We start from the raw sequence: 8,042 nt of genomic DNA on the forward strand, positions 1-8,042 counted from the left end.
AGAGAGGCAGGCAGAGAGAGAGGAGGAAGTCGGCTCCCTGCTGAGCAGAGAGCCCAATGCAGGGCTTGATCCCAAGACCCTGGGATCATGACCTGAGCTGAAGGCAGAGGCTTTAACCCACTGAGCCACCCAGGCGCCCCTATAAAAGCTAGCTTTGTTCTATCAATTGCCTTTCCCTAAAAAGGGTTCCCTTAGCTTAATGTTGAGTGCTTTGTGTGAATACCTCAGATGTTCATTGTGAATAGCCTTTTACAAATGGGGTCTTAGGAGTTGAGATATCTAGAGGGTTTGGGGGAATGGTTAGCTTTAATGGTAATTATAGGCAATAAAAAGATTATGGGAAATAACTCTGAAAGGTATTGAAAATAGGGTAAAATCATAAATGGCAGACAGCATTGTTTCCATTTCTACAGAAAAGCAGCTTCAGGAGCTGCTGTTTTAGTATAGGGTGTTGAACTGTGAAATCTTTTTCTTTTTTAGGATGACTTGAAAGTAGGGCATCATTGGCCCTCCTGAAGAGAGGAAATGAGTGGCTGGTGAACAGTAGGTATGGCATTCTCAGGTAAATGTCCCTCCCTATTCATTCCAACAGTGACTGCTTCCTGTGTGGCAGGCCTGTTTGCTAGCTGGTATCCATCAGAAAGCAACATCATCAATATTTGCCCCCCAACAAGTTCGGCCTCTGAGCAGTGAAAGGCTAAGTGGGATATCAGTGGTTATGGTCTGAAGGCATTTAGGATCTCTGAGATTATCTGTACCATTCCATCTGTAGAATGTATAAGGAGATTATAAAGTCCGGGAAAGAGGACGGTGTAGTGGCGCCGGGGTGGCTCAGTGGGTTAAAGCCTCTGCCTTCGGCTCAGGTCATGATCCCAGGGCTTTGGGATCGAACCCCATATTGGGCTCTCTGCTCAGCAGGAAGCCTACTTCTTTCTCTCCCTCTGCCTGTCTCTTTGCCTACTTATGAACTCTGTCAAATAAATAAATAAAATCTTTTTTAAAAAGGACGGTGTATCTTGGGTGTTCACTGCTAGATCCCGGTCATAGTGCCTGGCACATAGCAGGAATTCCATGAATGTTGGACAGAATGACCGAAGGCATGGGAAAGGGGTTCCTGTTTCCTATTTGTTTAAAGGGCTTGGCAGCAAAGTCTGCCATCACTGCTTCCAGGCTTGTGGTTTGCAGTCAACATTGAATTCATGAGGATACCTGTATCCATCTTCTACTTGAGTGTCTGGGTATCTGTTTTGGGAGTCACCCAGTGGTTGTCAGCTATCCAGGCTAATGTGATGCCTTGGATGGTGTTACACTGTTGGAAGAGCAAACACTGCCTTTATTGAGGTCTGGCTCCAAGCACTGTTTTGGTGTTGTGGCTAAGTACTCTCGGGCAGCGTTTTGCACCTCTGAGAGTGGAGTAACTCCTTCTGTGGAGTTGGTCCTAGTCTGGGTGCAAACAGTTTTTTGTTTTTTCTTTGAGGAGAGGACCCTATCTTAGGGATAGCCTGTCATTCCTTTCCTCTTTGAATCCTAGATGCCTTTACCTGAGAGAGAAATCTGCCTCCATCAGGACCTCAGATGTCTGACAGCCTTATGTGACACCAGGATAGGTAATGTATATAGTCTTTTGTTGTGTAGGTTCTCATTAACTTGTTTCAGCTCAGATGGGTGGTGTGCAATAACAGAAAAAATATCTGTATTGGCCTCCGCTCCCATTCTTGGCACATAATTCCCAAAACTCTTTTTTTTTTTTTTAAGATTTTTTTTATTGATTTGAGAGAGAGAAAGCATAGAGGAAGAGGGAGGAGCAGGCTTCCTTCCAGGACCCTGGGATCATGACCTGAGCCGAAGGCAGATGCCCAACCAACAGAGCCACCCAGGTGCCCCAGAATTCCCAAAACTCTTAAAGTTCCTTAAATGATAAGAACACTAGGAGCATCTTTTGTTCTACTATTCAGTCTTTGACTCTGATTCCTGACACTGAGCTCCTAAATCCAGAAATTTCCTGGGTGATTGGAATGTCTTGTTCTAATGAGGCTGGTCACCAGAAAGGCCAAGCAATGATTAGAAGCTTGGAAGTTTCAGCCCCACCTGCATTCTTCAGGAAGGGGAAAAGGGCTGGAAATGGGAGTTAATAATTGATCATTCCCACATAATGAAGCCTCCATAAAAATCCTAATAGTGTGGGGTTTAGGGAACTTGCAGGTTGGTGAGCACTTGGAGGGGCTGGGAGAGTAGTATACCAGAGAAGGCATGGAAGCTCATTGCCCCTTTCCACATAGCCTTGCCCTGTGCATCTCCCATCTAGATGTTTATCTATAGCCTTTCTCATATCCTTTTAAAATAAACTGGTAAACAGTAAGGAAGCCATTTTCCTGAGTTCTGAAACTACTCTAGCAAATTAATCAAACCTGACGGGGTAGTTTGTGGGAACCTCTGATTTATATCAGAGACTGGTCAAAACTTGTTCACTGGTAACAACTTGAACTTGTGATTGGCATCTGAAGTGAGGGAGGGCCAGTCTTGTTGGACTGTGCCGTTAACCTGTGACGCCTGATGATACTCCAGGTATATAGAGTGTCAGAATTGAGTGAAACTGTAGGACACCCAGCTGGTGACACAGATTTGCTTGGTGTGGGGGAAAACCCACACACACATCTGGTGTCAGAAATGGTGAGAGTGTGGTAGTAGTGTGAGAGTAAAGTTAAAATATAAAGTGAAGTGTTCTTGGGGCTCCTGGCTGGCTCAGTCTCAGTCTCAGCATCGTAGAGCATCTGATTTTTTTTTTTTTTTTTTTTTTTTTAAAGAGTGTGCGACTCTTCATCTCAGGGTCCTGAGTTCAAGCCCCACATTGTTTGTAAAGCTTACGTTAAAAGAAAGAAAATTTTTTTAAGAACTGAGGTTTTCTTTACAGGTGGAAAAAATGTATATGATTAAAAACTGTATATGAGTTCTAAAAAATTATGTAGAGTACGAGAATATTAGAGAATACTTGATCTAAAATCCAAGGCTTAAATTAAAGTCTCATTTTCTAGAGCTATGCTATGCAATAAATAAGACTGTTCAACTGATAAAAACTAAGTCTGCTTTTCCATCTCAGTATTTAGTGACTACCATCTTGGACAGCTCCAAGAACATTTCCACTAATGTGGAAAGTTTTGTTATACACTGCTGTTCTGGAGCAGGGGTCGGCAAACTTGCTGTAAAAGGCCAGACAATATTTTAGACTTGGGCACCATAGTCTCTGGTAACTGCTCAGTTCTGCACTTGGAATAAGAGAGTAGCCATAGGCATAGACAGTGTGTCAACTAGTGAGCATTGCTGTGTTCCAATAAAACTTTATTAATGGACACTGAAATTGGAATTTTGTAAAGTTTTCAGGGTTATAACTAAAAATTTGTCCCCTTCACTCTATGCTTCAGGGGTTTTCAAAAACAGATTGGCAGGCGAAAATTGGCCTGTGAGCTAGAGTTTACCAATCCCTGTTATAGAAAATGAAATTCAGGCCTTAAAGATTGCGAGCTCATTAGTGACGGGTTCAGGGCCAGTACCAACATGTCTCTGAAAAATTCCAGGTTATCAATACCTTTACCTTACAGCAAGCCTTTACAACTCTGCCCTTAAACTCTACCTCTTTTAGAGGACTAAGATGACTTTAGTAATCCAACAGTAGTTTAGTCCTCATTTCTTGTGTTTGGAGTTTGTTGTATATAGTCTTTGCACAGCTTGCTTCTGTCGTAGTGATTCTCTTCATTTTTAATATATTCCCGAAGGAGAGGTTCTAAGAAAAAACAGCAGTCTTCATTTCCAGCAGAGCCTGATCACAGCTTCAGTCCTAGGTAGTGAAATAGAAATGGTCCCTAAGGAAGGAGGATGACTTTTGTCATGACGTCAGGGTTTAAAATCTGGGATGGTAAGCTCCTCTGAACATACAGATCATTTCCCTGACCACTGTTAAGGCTACGCAGGTGGAGGGAGGATGCCTCTTTGTTGCCACTTGAAAAGGATGATTCATTGATGTCTGTGCCTGTATTCAATATCCCAGGAGATTTCAGTGGCTTAATCATGCACATTAAAATAATGTAATGGGATTTCCTACTTGATAAGTGAAGTTAATTAGTCACCTACTACTCCCTGTTTTTTTTTTTTTTAATTTCCTGGTGAGGAAATAAAAGATGATGTAGTAAAACATTTCAAAGTAACTCTTTAACTCCAAGCTGCCACCTACTGTTGTAGGTAGCAATTAGGAGACACGGTGACCCTCTTAATTGTCCTGCTCAAGTTTCAAGGCTCAGTCCTATGCCATACTAAGAGGAAAAACTAAGGCAGGGTGGATAAGGGAGCCGCAAGTATTGAGTAGACCATCCCTGGTACCTATCTGTAATTTACTTCTCTTCCTTCAGGGTTGAAACTGCTATCAGTGGACTTTCACATTAAAATTGTGGATTTCGTGGCTCCCGGGTGGCTCAGTGGGTTAAAGCCTCTGCCTTCGGCTCAGGTTATGATACCAGGGTCCTGGGAGGGAGCCTGCTTCCCTTCCTCTCTCTCTACCTGCCTCTGCCTACTTGTGATCTCTGTCTGTCAAATAAATAAATAAAATCTTAAAATAAATAAATAAATAAAATTGTGGATTACGTCTCAAATTGTAATCCGGTAAATAAAACCCCAGAGAAATAAATTGTGCAGGCCCCAAAGGGACACAGCAAGGTGGATCACTGCCTAGGAATTCACACAAAAGAAAACAATCCCATAAGAGCAACTAATTAAGTACTTAAAAGAGTGACAGTGACTCCTTGAATCTTGTTGCTTAATTGGGGCTTTATGAACAGCTCCAGTTAATGGACCTGTCAATATTCTCTTGGAAAACAATTTCACTGAATTAACAAATCAACTGTAATACTTAGAATGTCTGCTTAGCAATTCTTTCTCTTTACTGCTATTTAAAAACAATAAGCCAGCTTGCTGGGTCATATATTTGTCAGTTTAGTATCCTAAGGTCTGGCTCAAAGAAGCCTGTTACTTTGGCCCTCCCTGTTCTCCAAGGCTCTTTGGAATATTAGAACATTTTGTACTACTTGTTAAGGGTGACTTAACTACTACCTTAGAAAAGGCTGATAAAATGGACCTTGAAATTTATTTTATTTTAGAATAATTGTAGATGTACAGAAAAGTTGTGAAGATTAGTACAAAGAATTCCCATGTACCCTACACCCAGTTTCCTCTAATAACATTTTCCACTAGTGTAGTTCATTTATCACAAAATAGGGGGCTAATATAGATATGTTACTATTACCTAAGTCCATACCTTATTCACATTTCCTTAGTTTTTTTTGTTCTTGTTGTTTTGTTTTGTTTTTTAAGATTTTATTTATTTATTTGACAGAGAGGGAGAGATCACAAGTAGGCAGAGCAGCAGGCTGAACTCAGGACCTGGGCTAAAGGCAGAGGCTTAACCCACTAAGCAATGATATGCCCCTCCTTAGTTTTTACTTAATGTCTTTTGTTCCAAGATCTCTTTGAGGATATTACATTTAGTTATTAGACCTCCTTGGCCTCCTTTTTAAAAATAATTTGTTTATTATTATTATTATTTAAGATTTTATTTATTTGACAGAGATCACAAGTAGACAGAGAGCCTGGCAGAGAGAGAGGGGGAAGCAGGCTCCCCGCTGAGCAGAGCCCTATTTGGGTCTCAATCCCAGGACACTAGGATCATGACCTGAGCCGAAGGGAGAGGCTTTAACCCACTGAGCCACCCAGGCGCCCCATTTTATTATTTTTTAAAGATTTTGTACTGAAGTTACCTCTATGCCCAGCGTGTGGCTTGAACTTACACCCCTGAGATAAAGTGTCATGCTTTACCAACTGAGCCAGCTAGGTGCCCCTCCTCAGGTTCCTTTTAGCTATGACAGCTTCTTAGACTTGCTTGTTTTTGATTACCTTGAATTTGAGTAAGGTGTTTTGTAGAAAGTCCCTCAATTAGGATTGAGTTTTTCTCATGAATAAGCTGGGCTTAAGGGATTTTGAGAGGAAGACCATAGAGGTAAATTTCCATTCTATTTCTATCAGGATGACTTATTAGTGTTGCTGTTACCTTGATCAGCTGGCTGAGATTTGTCTTGCCAAATTTCTCCACTGTAGAGTTACTCCCCCTGACCCAATTCTGTGTGCTTTGGAATGAAATCAAATGTGCAACAAACAAAGACAAGGGTTGGGGCGCCTGGGTGGCTCGGTGGGTTGAAGCCTCTGCCTTCCGCTCGGGTCATGGTCCCAGGGTCCTGGGATCGGGCCCCGCATCGGGCTCTCTGCTCAGCGAGGAGCCTGCTTCCTCCTCTCTCTCTCTCTCTCTCTGCCTGCCTCTTTGCCTGCTTGTGATCTCTGTCTGTCAAATTAAAAAAAAAAAAAAAAGACAAGGGTTGTACTCTCTTTTGAAGGTGGAATAATATCTAGACAGGTTAATTGGATTTTTTTTTTTAATATTTTAGATTTTATTTATTTATTCGACAGACACAGGGAGAGAAGGAACACAACCAGGGGGAGTGGGAGAGGGAGAAGAAGGCTTCCCGCTGAGCAGGGAGCCCGATGTTGGGCTTGATCCCAGGACTCTGGGATCAGGACTTGAGCCAAAGGCAGATGCTTAACGACTGAGCCACCCAGGTGCCTGGTTACTTGGAATTCTTAAGAAATAAATTGATCTCTTCTCTCATTCAATTTATTTATATCACTGTGAACTCATCGATATTTCTGTTATGCTTTGGGAAGTAGTCCAATAATACTTTATTTTGTTGTGTTCCAGCTTTGACCTTTGGGAGCTTTGTTTGGCTACTGTATCCCTTCAGTATGCCTCCATCATTGTGAGGTTTTGGTTTTTAAGTGCTTCTCGCTTTATGGCACTATTAAGATGCTCTGTGTTCATCTTGTATCTTTCCTGTCTCAGTGTCAAACATTTGTCCAGGGACCTCTGGTTCCTTTATTGGTTAATGGCATTCAGGAAAAAGATCTGGGCACTAGGTATGCTCTTTTTTTTTTTTTTTTAAGATTTTATTTATTTGACAGACAGAGATCACAAGTAGGCAGAGAAAGAGAGGAGGAAGCAGGCTCCCTGCCAAGCGGAGAGCCCGATGCGGGGTTCGATGTGGGGCTCCATCCCAGGACTCTGGGATCGTGACCTGAGCCGAAGGCAGAGGCTTTAACCCACTGAGCCACCCAGGTGCCCCTCTATAGTCCTCTATTTTGTCTCATCTAGCATACTGGTTGGCTTTGTTTGCTTTTATAGCGGATGTGATAGTTGAGTTTTTACTCTCGGAGCTCACAGTGGAGGAGTTAAGCTCAAGCTCTGGTGCCGGAATGGTTGGAGGGTAGAGAATCCCTCGAGGCACAAAGCCTCTGCATTAGAATCTGGGTTTTACCAGAGTAGCTCCTAGTAGAACTTTTCTCTCCTCCTCAGTTGAGTACTCTGGAGGAACTCCAGGCGCTAAGTAAGGTTGCAAGGTGCTGGCCACCCTGCCAGTGAAAGATGTGAGGCAATGAGCAGGAGGAGAAAAGGCAGAACAAAAAAATTCTGTCCCAGCCTGCACTACCCCTACTCTCTTGGCACTCTGCCCTTATCTCTGCTAGGCTTCCATTTCTTGCCCCTCTGTAGTAGGCAGTCATGATCAGTTCCTCCAAGGTCTCTTTGTATCTCTAACTTAACTTCTTGTTTGTGTAATCTCCAGGACTGAGTTAGAGAAGACAATGACCTATGCTAATTACATATCTTATCAAAGGCTGTCATTTATTTCACACTTTTAATGGGTTTATAGCCTTTATTAAATGAACTCTGCTAGACATTGAGGGTGAGTAATAGACAATAAATAGTCCCTGCTTACCTTAACATGGCCTGTCAGGCCTTATACAGTATACCCCTTAGCCCTCTCATCTCCTCATCTTTACTACCCTCAGATTCCCTTCTGGCCACACTGGTTTCTTTCGGTCCTTGATAAGCCTTTTCTTAGGTCTCTGCACATGCTGTTTTTCTTTCTGGTTCCATATTCCTTCTCCACTTT

The 8,042-nt window shown here is 42.4% G+C and overlaps 1 non-coding gene across 1 annotated transcript; it reads left to right on the forward strand.

The window, feature by feature from the left end:
* Positions 1 to 1,257: 1,257 nt before the first annotated feature.
* Positions 1,258 to 1,458, forward strand: LOC116861082. The gene has a single exon (XR_004381409.1). It is a non-coding gene; the product is annotated as a small nucleolar RNA SNORA74 (small nucleolar RNA).
* The last annotated feature ends 6,584 nt before the right edge of the window (positions 1,459 to 8,042 follow it).

The sequence above is a fragment of the Lontra canadensis genome, unplaced genomic scaffold (genome assembly GCF_010015895.1).
Source record: "Lontra canadensis isolate GAN:19392208 unplaced genomic scaffold, GSC_riverotter_1.0 scaffold189, whole genome shotgun sequence".
In the NCBI taxonomy this organism is placed as follows: Eukaryota; Metazoa; Chordata; class Mammalia; order Carnivora; family Mustelidae; genus Lontra; species Lontra canadensis.